At 41.5% G+C, this 15,889-nt stretch overlaps 1 protein-coding gene across 7 annotated transcripts in view; it reads left to right on the forward strand.

Moving 5' to 3' along the window:
• NTM (neurotrimin) overlaps positions 1-15,889 on the forward strand; it is a 1,300,688-nt gene that overhangs the window by 923,008 nt on the left and 361,791 nt on the right. The gene's annotated exons all lie outside the window — the stretch shown is intronic.

Raw genomic sequence — 15,889 nt, forward strand, 5'->3', positions numbered from 1 at the left:
AAAACACTAATTATAGTTAGTTATCCATTACTGACTGTGTTTTCCCTGTTGGTAAGTAAGTACCAGAGTCATAAGTATCAGGACTTGTCTGTTCCTTCAGCCTCACCAAGTTCATAGCCCTGCAGTGTTTTAAATGCTGCTGAGCAGCAGCGGGTAACTCAGTCACATTCTTAAAATAGCAGGTATTTATTTACACACAATAAACAACTTCCATGAATTGTTTTCTTACATATTCATAAAGGACAAGTGGAATTTGACACAAAAAGCACAGTAAGTTATCTCCAGAAAACACTGGAATCTCAAAACAAGCATTAAGCCTTAGCCTCTACCCCTAGCCTTACTGCCAAATTTCTGACTTTGTATATAAATGAATATATTCCATATTCATAAGTAGGAAGACCCAGTGTTTTCAAGATGTCAGTTCTTCCTGACTTGATCTCTGGAGTTGATTAAGTTCTAGTAGAAATTTATTTCGTGTGTCTCAACAGATTCTAGAGTTTAAATGGTTGCTGTCGTTGTTTTTAGATAGGACAGAGAAACCGAGAGAGGAGGGAAAGGCAGGGGGAGAGAAAGATAGACACCTGCAGCCCTGCTTCACCACTTGTGAAGCGACCCCCCTGCCGGTGGGGAGCTTAGGGCTTGAATTAGAATCCTTATGCCAAGATCCCCCATTCAATTATTCTTTGGTCAATAGAGTAATGTAAACAGATTGCAAAATTCCATGGATAGGCTCTTCCTTTGAAATTATTAGGTTGACCAAAAAATAATTGAGTGGCGCTTCCTTTCAGCAATATGTTGTGGAATTCATTCCTTATCCTCATGTTCTTGTCACTACTTATTTTGGTTTGTGCACTTCCAAAGTCATACACAGCCACTAAGGTTCTGGGCTTTAACATTTGATCTGTTTTGTTCTTGCCAAACCACCTGGGTTTACCAAAAGCAGAAAGGCCTATTCAATCCACCAATCTTATAGGACCGCTTGAAAAATAAGTGTCATAGTGCATCGCAGCAAAGTGGCCCTCAAGTGGGTGTTTTGCCAGACTAGCTAAGCCAAGCAAGCTCCCTTCCTGCAGCCTCCTGCCCCCCACCCCCTGCCGCTATGAAAGTCCAGGGTGCAGCAAAGCAAGGGGGTTCAGGAGCAGCTGTGTGGCCCTACATGGAGTCATCGACCCCTGACTCAGGCAATTTTTACAGTTTGTTGACTGGAGTTCAGTTATCATTTCTACAACACTGGAAAGTAGTCATCCATTATGGCCCTTGACTATCACTTCTGGGTCAGTTCAAGCACGTGATTCAATTATTCTCCCTCTGGCAAAGAAAAAACAAACAAGTTGAGGCATTCGTACAGTCAGTGGAAAGTCTGGAGAGACGTGCTGTGCTCTAATAGTAGCACTTGTCAGTAGGGGAGAGAAGGGAATTAGGAATGGAAAGAAAATCTGATTTAATTCCAATGGAGAGGATGGGACATAGAATTCTGGTGATGGGAACTGTGTTTAACTGTACCTATGTCATCTTACAGTCATATACACACACACACACACACACACACACACACACACACACACATATATATATATATATATATATATATATATATAGAGAGAGAGAGAGAGAGAGAGAGAGAGAAATCATGGTCCAGGAGGTGATTCAGTGATATAGCTTTGGACTCTCAAGCAAGAGGTCTTGAGTTTGATCCCCGGCAGCACATGTGCTGGAGTGTTGTCTGGTTCTTTCTCTCTCCTTCTATCTTTCTCATAAATAAATAAATAAAATCTGTTAAAAATGTTTATTTAGTGAAATAATCAATCTCCTGGCTAATGTCACTTTTTCCTAGTTACCATTCTTCTGGTAAATTAATGTTCTGTGTTACTTGAGCAGTAGTAATATCGCCGTCATATGAAGGCAATACTATCTAACACTGTGTATCTACCTGTCACTCTCCATCTGTCTATGAAGCAGGTTTTTAAAAAATTTTATTTATTTATTTATTTAGTTATTTATTATTGGATAGAGACAGAGAGAAATTGAGATGGGAGGGCAGATAGAAAGGGAAAGAGACATAGAGACATCTGCAGCCCTGCTTCACCATTCCTGAAGCTTTCCCCCTGCAGGTGGGCACCAGGGATTTGAACTCAGGTCCTTGCACATTAAAATGTGTATGCTTAACCAGGTGTGCTGCCACCTGGTCGAGCATCTCTCTCTTCCTCTCTCTCTGGTTTTGTCCCTCTTTTCCCACCCCCCATCTCTCTCTCCCCCCCCTCTAATTCTCCTCTTTCCCTATCTATCCCCCATGTGTATGTAAAGTAGTAAAGTAACCTGGGTACTATCTGCCATAAGACTGTGCTTCTTCTTCTTCTAGCGTTTGCCCTTCTTCCATAGCCAGTCAACAGTGTCAGGTTGAGCCTGATGTAAAGTTTCGAGACCTCCTTTGAATCTGGAGAGGTGGCAGTCGTTGACTATGTGGGTCATAGTCTGTCTGTAGCCGCAGGGGCAGTTCCGGTCGTCTCTGGCTCCCCAGCGATGGAACATAGCGGCGCACCGGCCATGGCCTGTTCGATAGCGATTGAGGAGGGCCCAATCGTAACATGCTAGGTCAGAGCCGGGTTGACACTTGCACGGGTCTGTGATGAGGTGCTTGATCACCAACCTACGATAATTTCAGCTCGTAGGAGGACACTAGTGGCAATTATGACTATGGGACTCTTTTACAAGAACATATAAAATGTGGGTACTAAGAATCATGTCAGTGTAGAGTTCTAAAGATAATCCTAGTGGAAACAAACAGCAAAGAAGAACATATACAGTCTGAGCACATTACAATGTCTGTTTCTGCTGTAGTACATGGAAATCAGGAGGAATGGGACACTTGGTGCTCATTATCCTCTCTAACCATGGGAAACTAAGGCTACAGTAATAGGAATTGTTGGAACTGGTCAGTAAGTCAGTTCAAGAAAGCAGATGCCTCTGAATGGGAGTTTTATTTACATATCTGCCTATCCTCACTTACACCAGTCTGTAATGAGTTGCTTAACCTGTTCTGATTTCTGTTTCCTCAAAACGGAGCAATGCTGGTACTTACTTCATAGGGTGTTTCTTAAGCCATTTTTTAATATTTGTGATTTTAGTGGTTTGCAAGATTGTAAGATTACAGGGTGTACACACTGCTACCACACCCAAAGTTCTGTGCCCTCATCTCCCCAAGGATAACCACCAGAGTTCTCACAAAGTCTTTTTTTTTTATTTTTTTTTATTTTTAAATTTTTTATTTAAGAAAGGATTAGTGAACAAAAGCATAAGGTAGGAGGGGTACAACTCCACACAATTCCCACCACCCAATCCCCATAACCCACCCCCTCCCATGGTAGCTTTCCCATTCTCTATCCCTCTGGGAGCATGGACCCAGGGTCGTTGAGGGTTGCAGAAGGTAGAAGGTCTGGCTTCTGTAATTGCTTCCCAGCTGAACATGGGCGTTGACTGGTTGGTCCATACCCCCAGTCTGCCTCTCTCTTTCCCTAGTAGGGTGTGTCTCTGGGGAAGCTGAGCTCCAGGACACATTGGTGGGGTCTTCAATCCAGGGAAGCCTAGCCAGCATCCTGGTGGCATCTGGAACTTGGTGATTGAAAAGAGAGTTAACATATGAAGCCAAATAATTTGTTGAGCAATCATGGATCCCAAGCTTGGAATAGTGGAGAGGAAGTGTTAGGGAGGTACTCACTGCAAACTCTAGTGTACTTCTGCTTTCAGGTATATATTTTGCAGTAGTTTATGGATACGTGTGCACATAAGCTCTCTCTCACAGAAACTGGTGTATATCTAGGTTATGGGACTTTGTTAGAAAGTGAACCACCTGAGATGAAATTAGAGTATACTATAAAAGGAAAGGTCTCACCCGAGTATTGAAGCTGAAGGGTTGTCATTCCACACGTGAAGTCTCTGGATACAGTCTGAGGTGAAGCATGTTGAGGTGGCAATCGTTGCGTTGGTTAGGTTGTGATCGGCGGACGCAATATTATTTGGTTTGGATTGGGAGATGCATACGGGAAAGTGGGCCCTATCCAAGGGTGCCAGGACTGGGGGAAGTAGGGGCTCTATAGTGGAGATGTGAGGTTCCTGCTGTCTTAGGGTTCAAAAAGACAATCGATAGTTAATGTTATCATCACATTATTTGTTAATTGGGTTAACTTTGAAAAGTCCCTTTGTTAGGGTTTGCTCACAAAGTCTTAGAGACAGCTGGTTTGCTTCTGCTTTGCCTTTCTCTTTCTTCATTTTCTAAAAGTTCATATGTTTCATTTAGTTTGATTCCCCATCTGAACAAAAAAAGCTGTGCTTTACCACCTCACTTACTTCAGTAAACATAGTCACTTCCATTTCCACCCTGGGATAGTTTTGAGGGTTAACATACAAACAAACAGAAAAAAAAACAGTAAATAAGATAATGTCATAAAGTGCTTTGCCCAGAGACTGATAAATGCTCAAGGTATTGTGACAATTCCTTGCTGTCATTGTTGCTCATAAAATTTTGAGCTGAGACCATACTGTATTTATCTTTGTCAGACATATTCAATAAATGTTTGTGAAATTAAGCAGAGTGTTTTCTCTAAAAATAAATGACTAAGAACAAGAAAAAGAACATTCCGTTATGTCAGAAAATGGCCCTTCTGCTGGCCAGTGCTGAAGACATCCAGTCTCACTGCAATGAATTATTATACTCTCTCTGAATAAACATAAGCCTTTCATATGACCTAATGATTAATGACTGGTGCAAAGAAATTTTAATACCATTAATAAAAAATTAAGCAGCCAGCTCTCTCCCACCTTCCCCCACCCCCTTTTTTAACAGTGTCAGGCGCGTACCCCTGTTCTCCTGGGGACAACAGGTTTTCTGGAAACATGCTGAGTACAGAAAATAGATCATTTCCAGACTGGCACTCCCCTGAGTTCCCCATGTCCTTCTGACCTGCCTGTGATATAAGGTATTCTTTAGAGAAAGCAGAGGAGGCCTTGTGGCATGAGCAGAGAAGGCTGCTGAGTGATCATCGCCAATGAGTGTACACGTGGAAGTATGTATTGATAAATTTATCTATTCATCTGCCTGGTATCCACTTCTTCACTCATAATGAGCATTTACTCTCTCTCAGAAACCACACTAACATCTGCCTCTTCTAATTCTTAAAACTATCCTTTGATGATCTTGTGATTCTATGTCTGGAATCTTGAGCCCAGAGGTTCTTTCCTGTCCGAGACTCACCTGCTGAGTAATAATAGATCTGCCTAGTTTCCAAGTCCCAGCTTTTAGTCTGCTTTGCTAAATCCAGTCTTCTATTTTCTTGTGAACTGGGATCTGAAAAGGACATCAGTCATTTGAGGAAGAATCAACAATATTCTGGGCCAAAATTCTGAAGAAGGGAGTTGTATCCAGTTGAACAAATCAGCTTTCAATGTTGAAGCCAAATTCCAAGAACAGCATTGTATTCAGGGCAGCCTGAGGCTGAGTCTTGAATATCCCTTATGGCTCCTTTCCAAGTCTTTGAACAGCAGTTTCCCCCTCAGACACTCTTTTCTTCTATAGATGGGGGCTTAGTCTTAACCTCCATAATTCACTTGCAAGAAAAACTTTCATTTTTCCAAAATGGAAACCCTCATCCTTCAAAACCCGGGGGGGGGGGTCTCCCAAAACCTGTCATCAGAATATATTCACTATCAGCCGCAACCCTATTCCTTTTTTCTTTTAGTGATTTAATAATGATTAACAAGATTTTAGGAAGAAGGACACATAATTCCATATAGTTCCCACCACCAGAGTTCCGTACCCCCTCCCCTCCATTGGTAAGTTCCCTATTCTTTTTTTTTATTATTTTATTTATTTTTCCTTTTGTTGCCCTTGTTTTTATTGTTGTTGTAGTTATTATTGTTGTCGTCGTCCTTAGACAGGACAGAGAGAAATGGAGGGAGGAGGGGAAGACAGAGAGGGGGAGAGAAAGAGAGACACCTGCAGACTTGCTTCACCACCTGTGAAGCGACTCCCTTGTAGGTGGGGAGCTGTGGGCTCGAACTTGGATCCTTAAGCTGGTCCTTGCGCTTCATACCATGTACATTTAACCTGCTGCGCTACCTCCCAATTCCCAAGGTTCCCTATTCTTTATCCCCCTGGGAGTACAGAAGGTGGGAGATCTGGCTTCTGTAATTACTTCTCTGCTGGACATGGGCATTGGCAGGTCGATTCATACCCCCACCCTGTTCCTATCTTTACCTAGTGGCATAGGGCTCTGGGGAGGTGGGGTTCCAGGACACACTGGTGAGGTCTGCTCAGGGAAGTCAGGTTGGCGTCATGGTAGCATCTGCAACTTGGTAGCTGAAAAGCATTAAGATATAAAGCAGCACAAACTGTTTAATTAGCAGGATCTTAAAAGTAAGAATAGAGCAGAGGAGATTTGGGTCTTCATGTCTGAAGATGCTATAGACCTTTTCTTGACCCCACTGAGCTGGGTTGGTTGATACACAAGCTCAACAAAAACTCCCATCTTTGGCCTCTTCCTTTCTTGTTGAGCCTTCTAATCCCTCATATAGCTTGTTTTCTTACCTAGAAGCAAGAATACTCTCTTTCTCAGTGGACTGCTTAGAACTTCTGGAAGGTTTTGTTCCATTCATGATCCATGTGTAAACTGGCCCTTCCAAGAGAAGAGAGTTTTGCATTTCTTGTCATTATTCCAGAGTCCCTCAGAAGGGCTTGTGTGAGAAAGCAGTGTGAATAGAGCTGGTGTTTGTGGATGGCTGGGTCCAGATGGCCATGGCAATTGCTTAAGGACCCAGGAGTCTAGAAACCCCTGTGTAAGTCATTGTGGGCTGAGCAGTAGCATTCTGATATCCTTGAAACAAATTGATTGACATGTAAGTTGAACCAAGCAATAACAGCAGCTGCCAACACCAATGGACATCCATGGTCTATAGAATTAAGAACTGTATTGGGGGGGGCATCTATTATATGACAATACATAATGTACAGTAATGTATATATACGATTAGCATTACATATACATGATTAACATTGATTATGTAATATATAATTAACATTAATATATATATCAACCAAAGCTGCAACCATTTGTATATGACCCTAGTAGGGATGCTTCTGAAGAGTCACCCTTTACCCAATTTAACTTACCTAAGAAAGAAGAATTTCTGTATCACAGCTCAGAATTATTGTTTTCATTCTGTTGTTACATGTCCCAAAGAAAGAGAAATTCACTTTTTTCAGATAAGACTAGGTCATAGGGAAGGTAATTGAAAAAATATATATTTGGAAGGAGCACAGCCTCTTGCCTTTACAGTTATACATCTCAATCCCCTGGTGCACAGAAGCAAAAAGAAGAAGAAGAAGAAGAAGAAGAAGAAGAAGAAGAAGAAGAAGAAGAAGAAGAAGAAGAAGAAGAAGAAGAAGAAGAAGAAGAAGAAGAAGAAGAAGAAGAAGAAGGAGAAGAAGAACTCAGACACACATGACAAAATCTTCTCCTTCATCCCATCACTACAGTGGCTTCTGGTGGTATAAGGAATTGAACCTGGGACTTTGGAGCCTCAAGCATGAGGGTCTCTTTGCATACTATTGTTCTCTCATCTTTGCCCTATACTGCTATTTCTCAGGAAGCTCCACTGGGTCCTTCTACCCTTCTAGCTCCTCCCTAGAAGCAGGACTAGATTGGGGCAGGGATGGGGACAGGAAGGAGAGGGCACTTCCAGGGAATGGAGACACAAGGCCTAGAAACCATTGTTTGTTGACACCAGTGAGATCTGTTTTGAAGCCATTGTTGTAGGAGCAGTGTTTCCTTCACATGTGACCAGGTCCTGCTTGTCAACACTTGTTGAGAGATTTGTTGCTTCCATTATACTTGCCCCAAAGGAGGTTTCACTTGTGTGATTGTGAGTGAGTGACTGCGGGAGTCAACACAGTGCTGTGTTCTGCTAGAGGTGTGAGGAAATGTCAAAGGAGGAAGGGTCAAGCCAAGGAGGCACATGGCTTCCTGTTCAGCTCAGCCAGGAGGGCTGCCATTAGCCTCTTGCCTCTTGTACACACCTTCTACTCAGTGGAGAGGGAGCTGCCATCTTAGGAGGCCTGCTCTCAGGGAGAAATTCAGCTTTCATTTCCGAGTCTTTTTCTGTAAGCTCTTCCAACAGTGTCCACAGGGCTCCTCCAGCCTCATTGCCAGGTTATTTTGAAAAGATGCACTCACTATCTGCCTCCCAGCTTTCCCACTGACCTTTTTGAATTCCTGAGCTGGGCCATCCCCCCACCAAAAAAAGCAATCGGAAATTTGCTCAGTGGCATTTATCTCACTGAGGCCACTAGCAGTGTGACACAGTTGGGTGATTTCAAGGTTCAGAGAGAAAATACTGGCAGAAGGACAGAAAGGCGGGGAGCAGGAGGGGCGGCCTGAGCTCCTGTTTCCTTTGCTGCTATGCAGTGCTGGGAGGCAAGCAGGTTGGCTAATAATTATCCAGCCAGGGGCCCACAGCAGGGGTCTGCTGCCCAAGACAGGACTGTTTGAGAGAAATGCAAAACCTGCATCTGGAGCTGGCAGGGTTCCAGGAGCTGTCTGTCTGCACAGCCCAGGTCCTCCTGGAGTCAGGGAACATTCTACAGAGGCTCCTCACAGTGTGAACATGCCAGGCTCTGCAAGGTTGGTTCTGCTCATAGATTCCTGAAACTGGTTCCTAGGAGACTTCCAGAGATGGGAGGAGAGACTTCAGACAGTTTTGTCCCTGGAGGTGGTACACTCTGTAATAACTGATTCTGTATGGCTAGCTCTGTCTGTGTTTACTGTGGGAATAAGAGAATTTGTCCCACCTTCATGGATATTATCATCAAACTAGAAATCGATATAGGTCCAGCTTTGTACAAAGTGTTACTTCGAGTTGACATCTAGGATTCTAGGAAAAATGCTTATGGAGACAAAGCCTAGACGGTGAATTTAGAAGCTTTCATGAAGGAGTGGAGATTCAGTTGAGACTTGATGGATGAGGAGGAGGTGGCCAGATATAGGGGGTGAGAGGTTCTGAGCCAGAAGTCACTAAACATTGAAGACTTAATATGGCAGGGGAGCAGAGATGGCAGGAACTGTGGGTAACTCCTCTCTCTTTGGGGTTTGTTTACCTGCTTTCTGTTGGCATGCATTGCTTCTTCCCATTCCTGGAGTAACTTACACTGTCTTATGCTTATTTGCATAGTATATATCAGATTGGTCCTTGGAACTCTATAAATAGGTCCTGGTCCATTCAAAACCCTGTATACGTGTCTGGGGTGCAGAAGCATGACTTGGTGCCAGCTTGATCAACCTTGATCAGGAATGGTGTTTGGTTTCCTGGCTATAGTTTCAACTACTGGAATCAGACAAATCCTAGTCTTGTGACATTGGCCTAGTGATTTATCCAAGTCTCAGTCACATGGGTAAAAAAACTTGCAGGTAAGACTCATCTTTGTGTATCTGCAAAAAGCAAAAGTGATGATGACATCAATATTGATCACAATAACAGCCGTCTTTGCTGATGATAGTAAATTTGGATGTCCAACTCTGAATGTTCTGCAGATATTAAGTCTTACTGCTACACTGAGGCAGCTATTGTTATTATCCCCATTTATAGATGAGAAAACAGAAGTAGTGTGAGATTATTGCATATCTAATACAGACTAAGATAATGATCCATAGACTCTAGATACCAAATCCACACACTCAACCACGATGGGTTTTCTCTCCTTTCCCTCCCTCTCTTCTACTCTTTTGGCAGAGTTGTGAATGGTGCTTATCCTTCCATCATTCCTGGCAGCCATTTTTCTGATAACAGAAATAGACATAGACAGGGATGCAGAGGGGAATAGAGAGAGACACCTGCAACACTGCTCCAATACTCCTGAAGATTCCCTCTGCAGGTGGGGGTGGAGGCTTGAGCCCAGGTTCTTTTATACTTAGTAATATGTATACTTTGGGGGGGGGTTGTCACTTTCTGGTGTCTTGCCATATGTATAATTTTTATTATTTTTTATTTCATCTGTTTTATATTCCCAATGTGCCTGGGGTCTGGAGCTGCTGGTAGGACTGAAAGACCAAAGGGAAGGAAGTGAGATGATGTTAGTGAACCAATTTTACCTTTGTGCATGGAAGTTCTGTCTATGGTTATCCTGTATCTGTGATATCAGTCCCTTGATTCACTGAGATGAGAATGGAGGAGGCCAAAGGCACAAGTTTTCTTGTGCCTGGACAAGACCCTGATGGTGGGGTAGCACCCAGACCACCATAGAACTGGCCCAGAGAGCCAAGATCTAGTTTTAGTAAGCACTGACCTCACTGCTCAGTTGATTCCCTCCATCTGGTTGTGAGGATCAGAGCCACATGTGAAGATTTTCAAGTGCCAAATCTGTTTCCAAAATGGCTGCCAAGGACTCCTGGATGCCTATTGGCTGCTTATGCACTGTGACCCCTGAGGTTTCGCTGTAGTGCTGTGTGAGCTGCCAGTGGTCAGTCTTGCTAGTGAGGTCACCAGCTGATTGTACTGGTGGACTCTGTGCTCATCAACCAGGCCACTTAGAGGCTGGAGCCAAAGGGATCAGTTAAATTAGGGGCAGAGAATCTATTCACTTTTAAATTATGACAGACAGGTATTTCTGTGAATGTTAATGTAACTGTTAAAGGCAAATAAAAACATTGACATATTAAGAAAATACTCAACTGGTTTAGAAAAGTATTCTCTAAATCCTTAACAGACTTTTATCTAGAGGAGGAATATTCACTAAACCAAATTTGTTCTTCATCCTTAATCCACAAAGCTATGAGCTCATGATCATACCAAGGAAAAATTGGCATGGATACTAATTGGAATGCTCCTTCCCTCCTGTCTCACTTCCTTTTTTCTCTCTGCCAGTATTTTTATTTGTTTGGGAATTCTATCTGCTTCTCCCCCTTAGAGAACAGCAATGGTCTTGTTGGCATTTATAGTGTATGTAATATGTAAATGGTTTCTTATCAGGTAAAAATGTAAATCTTATCAAAGGCTCCCAGTTCTGCCATGCATCTCAGATCTCAGGGAAGGAGAGGTAGACTGAGATTCAGAGACATGGATCCAGACCTGCTCATTCCAGGAATACTAACATTTCCAAGGAAGAAATGGCAGGAAATCTAATGAACAAGAGTTAAGCTACAAAAATTCCATTGCTGAATCACTCCAGTTTTCATGTTTGAAGGAAATGTTATTTGATATGGAGACCCCTACCTTCCCTACCCTCTCTTCTACCTTCCACAAAGCAGGCAGAATAGCAGAATTACTTCTGTCTACATAACATATTATCTGAGTTCAATGAGTATGTGCATTTGTGTAAACTCTCATTTAAATTTGTACAAATGGTATGTAAATGTATATTTCTCAACCATGTTAGCTATTTTAAAGCTCCACAGAATCAAAAGAAAGAATCTCTGAGATTCCTTTTCTTTGGAAGTCTCTTGTCACCTTTAAACTATACTAAATCCAGTGATAAAGTAATTAAAAATAAAAATACTACCTTTATAAAGTCATCTTTTTTTGTGTGTAGTGTTTGGTAGTTTTTAAAAATTATTTATTTATTTAATTAATTATTTATAAATAAAATGGAAACACTGACAAGATCATAGAATAAGAGGGGTGCAATCAGAGCTCCATATCCCATCCCCTCCCTTGATAGCTTTCCTATTGTTTATCCCTCTGGGAATATGAATCCAGGGTCATTATGGGGTGCAGAAGGTGGAAGATCTGGCTTCTGTAATTGCTTCCTTGCTGAATATGGGCATTGACAAGTCGATCCACACTCCCAGAGTATTTCTCTCCCTAGTGGGGCGGCGCTCTGGGCTCTAGGACATATTGGTAGGGTTGTCTGACCAGGGAAGTCTGACATCATGGTAGCATCTGGAATCTGGTGGCTGATAGAAGAGTTAGCATATAAAGCCATACAAATTGTTGATTAATCATGAACCTAAAGGCTGGAATAGTGCAGATGAATATTTGGAGTCTCCTAGCTAGCATGTCTATTTTAGGTATATTCCAAAGGGCCCATGACTTTATTAGTTTTTGCCTGAGCCTGACATCTGATATGTAGGTGAACCCAAGTTATTGTCTGGGTAGATGATGTCATGGCTGGAAAAAAGGGCTGGATCAGGGAAGAGAGTAGCTCCCAAATATGGGAATAGTGTATAAATATTGTTGACTGTAAACCCCATTGATTTGATCTGGGGCCCATATTCAGCATAGGAGCCTATGTAACTTCTGCATCCCTATAGGTCTGAGTTTGCGTTCTGTGGTCATCAGTAGAAACATCCTGAGTTGCACCAATTTCAGGACCCATCCTCTTCACATGGTAGATAGAGTATGTTATCCAACCCCCCTTCGAAGGATGGAACATTCTCTACCATTGTTGATCCACATTGAGGACAAGGTCCTATGGAATGGTCCATTATGTTGTTCCTGATGTAGATGATCAGTGATAATGGAGAGAAAAGAGAATCTTGTGGCCCAAACAAAATAGCCCCTCTCTCAAGACACAGAGAAGGGATGTAGAACTCTAAACCCACACAAGTTTTTGTGTTTTGTTAGGATATGGAGAGTATTTGTGAGGGTAGAACGAAAACATGAAACAAAAAAAGAATTGCACTCTCCTCCCCCACCATCAAACCTTCCAAATACATATATATGTATATGTATATGTATATGTATATGTATATGTATATGTATATGTATATGTATATGTATATGTATATGTATATGTATATGTATATGTATATGTATATGTATATGTATATGTATATATTATTTACTGAACTTTGCTTCAAAAGCCTTAAGAGAGAAGTCATCATTTCTAAAGCTGCTCAGGTACTTACTAAAACAGAAAGTATCTGATGTGTTTGCTCTTTTTACCTTGTGCTCATAATCGTCATTAGAAGCTTACCATCAAACTAATTCCCCACCAGGCAGTGGCATCAAATCTTGGAATTTGTTTATAATAGCCAATGATGTGACTACTCAGCAAGAATCAACAATAGCAACAAAGCACAAAAACAACATCTAGATTGTGTCTCTACCTCCCACTGCACAAAGCTGTGTGTACTCCATAGAAGACTCCAGATTAGTGCATCATTTTCTTTTTCCTTGATCATCATTTTTTCCCTTTAAGCAACATTGTACACTGAGCTACAAAAGCATGTAGCCTTGTCTTCTGTAGTTGGTATATAGGCAGTAGCGAGCTGAAGTCACACTTAATGAAAATAGCCAAACAACTTTTAAATGTGCTTCCACACGCAGTTCTTTCTGAAGTGATGGGATCTATATTTGGTGAAATAGTACTCTGTGATTTAAAAAAGAGGATATTGTATCCTTTGGGACAGATTAGATTGAGCCGGAAGTGATTGTGCTCAGTGAAGTCTGTGAGGAGGCGAAAGACAACTACAGCATGGTCTTGCCTGTTTATGGGGTACAGATACCTGAAATACAAGAACTTGCAATAAAAAAGAGTAGTCAAGCTGTCTCTTCCAAGACTTTGTGAGAACTATGGAAGCCATGAGGGCTGAAGAGGAGGGCACAGAACTTTGATGGTGAGTGTGTGGGTGTGGTGTGGAGTCTTATCCTTGTTATCATTCCTACAAACTTTTGGTAAAATGCATTTTTTTCTCTGAGGAGTTCAGAGAAACTCTGGGTTCATTGTACCATTTCTACTCAGAATATTCTTTTAAGGTAGGTAGGTGACAGGATGATTTAACCCTTCACAGAGATGAAGATGGGATGGATGGAGGCTAAGTTGGTTTGCCATAGTAAGTTAGAGGAATGTTGGCCTCTCCTTGATAATGCTGGTAACTGCTTAATGGAAATTCAGTATATATTATATTATATTATATTATATTATATTATATTATATTATATTATATTATATTATATTATATTATATTATATTATATTATATTATATTATAATATTTTCCATGAACTCAGTGGGAGAAGAAAAGGGAGTTCTGATTGTGGACATCCCAGCCTATGAAATTGAGGGTTTTTTAAAATATTTATTTTATTTCTTTCTTTTTGTTGCCTTTGTTCTTTTTTTATTGTAGTTATTGCTATTGTTGTTATTGATGTTGTCATTGTTGGATAGGACAGAGAGAAATGGAGAGAGGAGGGGAAGACAGAGGGGGAGAGAAAGTGAGACACCTGCAGACCTGCTTTACTGCCTGTGAAGTGACTCCCCTGCAGGTAGGGAATCAGGGGCTCAAAGGATTCTTAAGCCGGTCCTTGCACTTTGCACCACATGCACTTAACCCGCTGCGCTACCACCCGACTCCCTGAAATTGAGTTTTATAAACCTTCAAATCTGCCTTGAAATGGGGTTGGTAAATAGCTCACTTGGATTGTGGGTTGCTCTGCCATGCATGCACGTGGATGTTAGTCCACTCTGATGTGATCTTTTTCTCTCTCTGTCTTTCTGCCTCTCTCTATCTAAAAAATAAAATCGATCTTCCTTGAATGGAAGACAAAATCTCAGTGGATAATACTGGTGAGCTTTTCAAAGTTCAACCAAGTGTGCAGGCCATTTGTAACAAACTTCACCAAATAATTTTATTAGCTGATGGAATCCAGATGGAAGAAGTATTAGATAATTAACTTTTTTTTTTAACAAGAATTGTAGTCCAGCATTATCCAAGACATGGGAGGAGTTAAGAAATGAGAAATTGACTTTATTAATTTTTGCCTGAGCTGGATGGCTAACAGGTGGGCTTATATATAAGTATTGCCTAGGAAGATGGTGTCAGAATTGGGACTAGGACTAGAAAGCTGGATAAGGGCAGAGAGTAGCTCTCAAATGTGGGAAAAGTATATAAATAGCATCTACTGTAAACCCCACCGATCTGACCTAGGGCCCATGTCAATTCATATTTAGTACAGGAGCCTGTGTAACCTCTGCATCCCTGTAGGTGTGAGCTCATAGTTCATGGTGACAGCTAGGGATATTCTAGGAACATTAGTAAAGCCCTGGGTCCTTGGAATATACCTAAAATAGACTTCCCAGCTTCTTCCAACATGAAGACCCCAAGTCTTATCTGTTATACTCTTACCTTTAGGCTCCTGATTATTAAACTATTTGTTCTGCTTTATATCTTAATGCTTTTCAGCCAAGTTGCAAATGCTACCATGACACCAACCTGACATCTCTGGGCAGACAACCTCACCAGTTTTGTCCTGGAACCCCACCTCCCCAGAGCCCTATCCTACTAGGGAAAGATAAAGACAGGCTGGGGGTATGGATCAACCTGTCAATGCCCATATCCAGTAGAGAAGCAATTACAGAAGCCAGACTTCCCACCTTCTGCACCTTATAAAGATCTTTGGTCCATATTCCCAGAGGGATAAAGAATAGGAAAACTTCCAGTGAGGGTGATGGGATATGGCAGGAACTCTGGTGGTGGGAATTTGTGGAATTGTACCCCTCTTATCTCACAATCTTGTTTATTATTATTAAATCACTAATAAAATGATATAAAATAAAACAAAAAGAAATGAGAAATTGAGGGGCTTCATGCACAGGTTCTGAGTTGTGAGTAGGAGACAGCCTGCAGAGATGTCAAGGGTTCTAGAATATTGTAAGAATGGCCTTCAAACTGCTCTGACCACCATGGTCTGGTGCTCCTGCCAGAGCAGAGCTTCTATGGTCATGTATATATTCAGTATTCTACTGGAGAGTGGTACTCTACAGTATTCTACAAGTATTCTTTTTTTCCATTATGTAATTTTCTTTTATTATTATTATTATTTATTTATAAAAAGTAAACACTGACAAAACCATAGGCTAAGAGGGGTACAACTCTACACAATTCCTACCACCAGATCTCCGTATC

This window comes from Erinaceus europaeus, chromosome 20 (genome assembly GCF_950295315.1).
Source record: "Erinaceus europaeus chromosome 20, mEriEur2.1, whole genome shotgun sequence".
In the NCBI taxonomy this organism is placed as follows: domain Eukaryota; kingdom Metazoa; phylum Chordata; class Mammalia; order Eulipotyphla; family Erinaceidae; genus Erinaceus; species Erinaceus europaeus.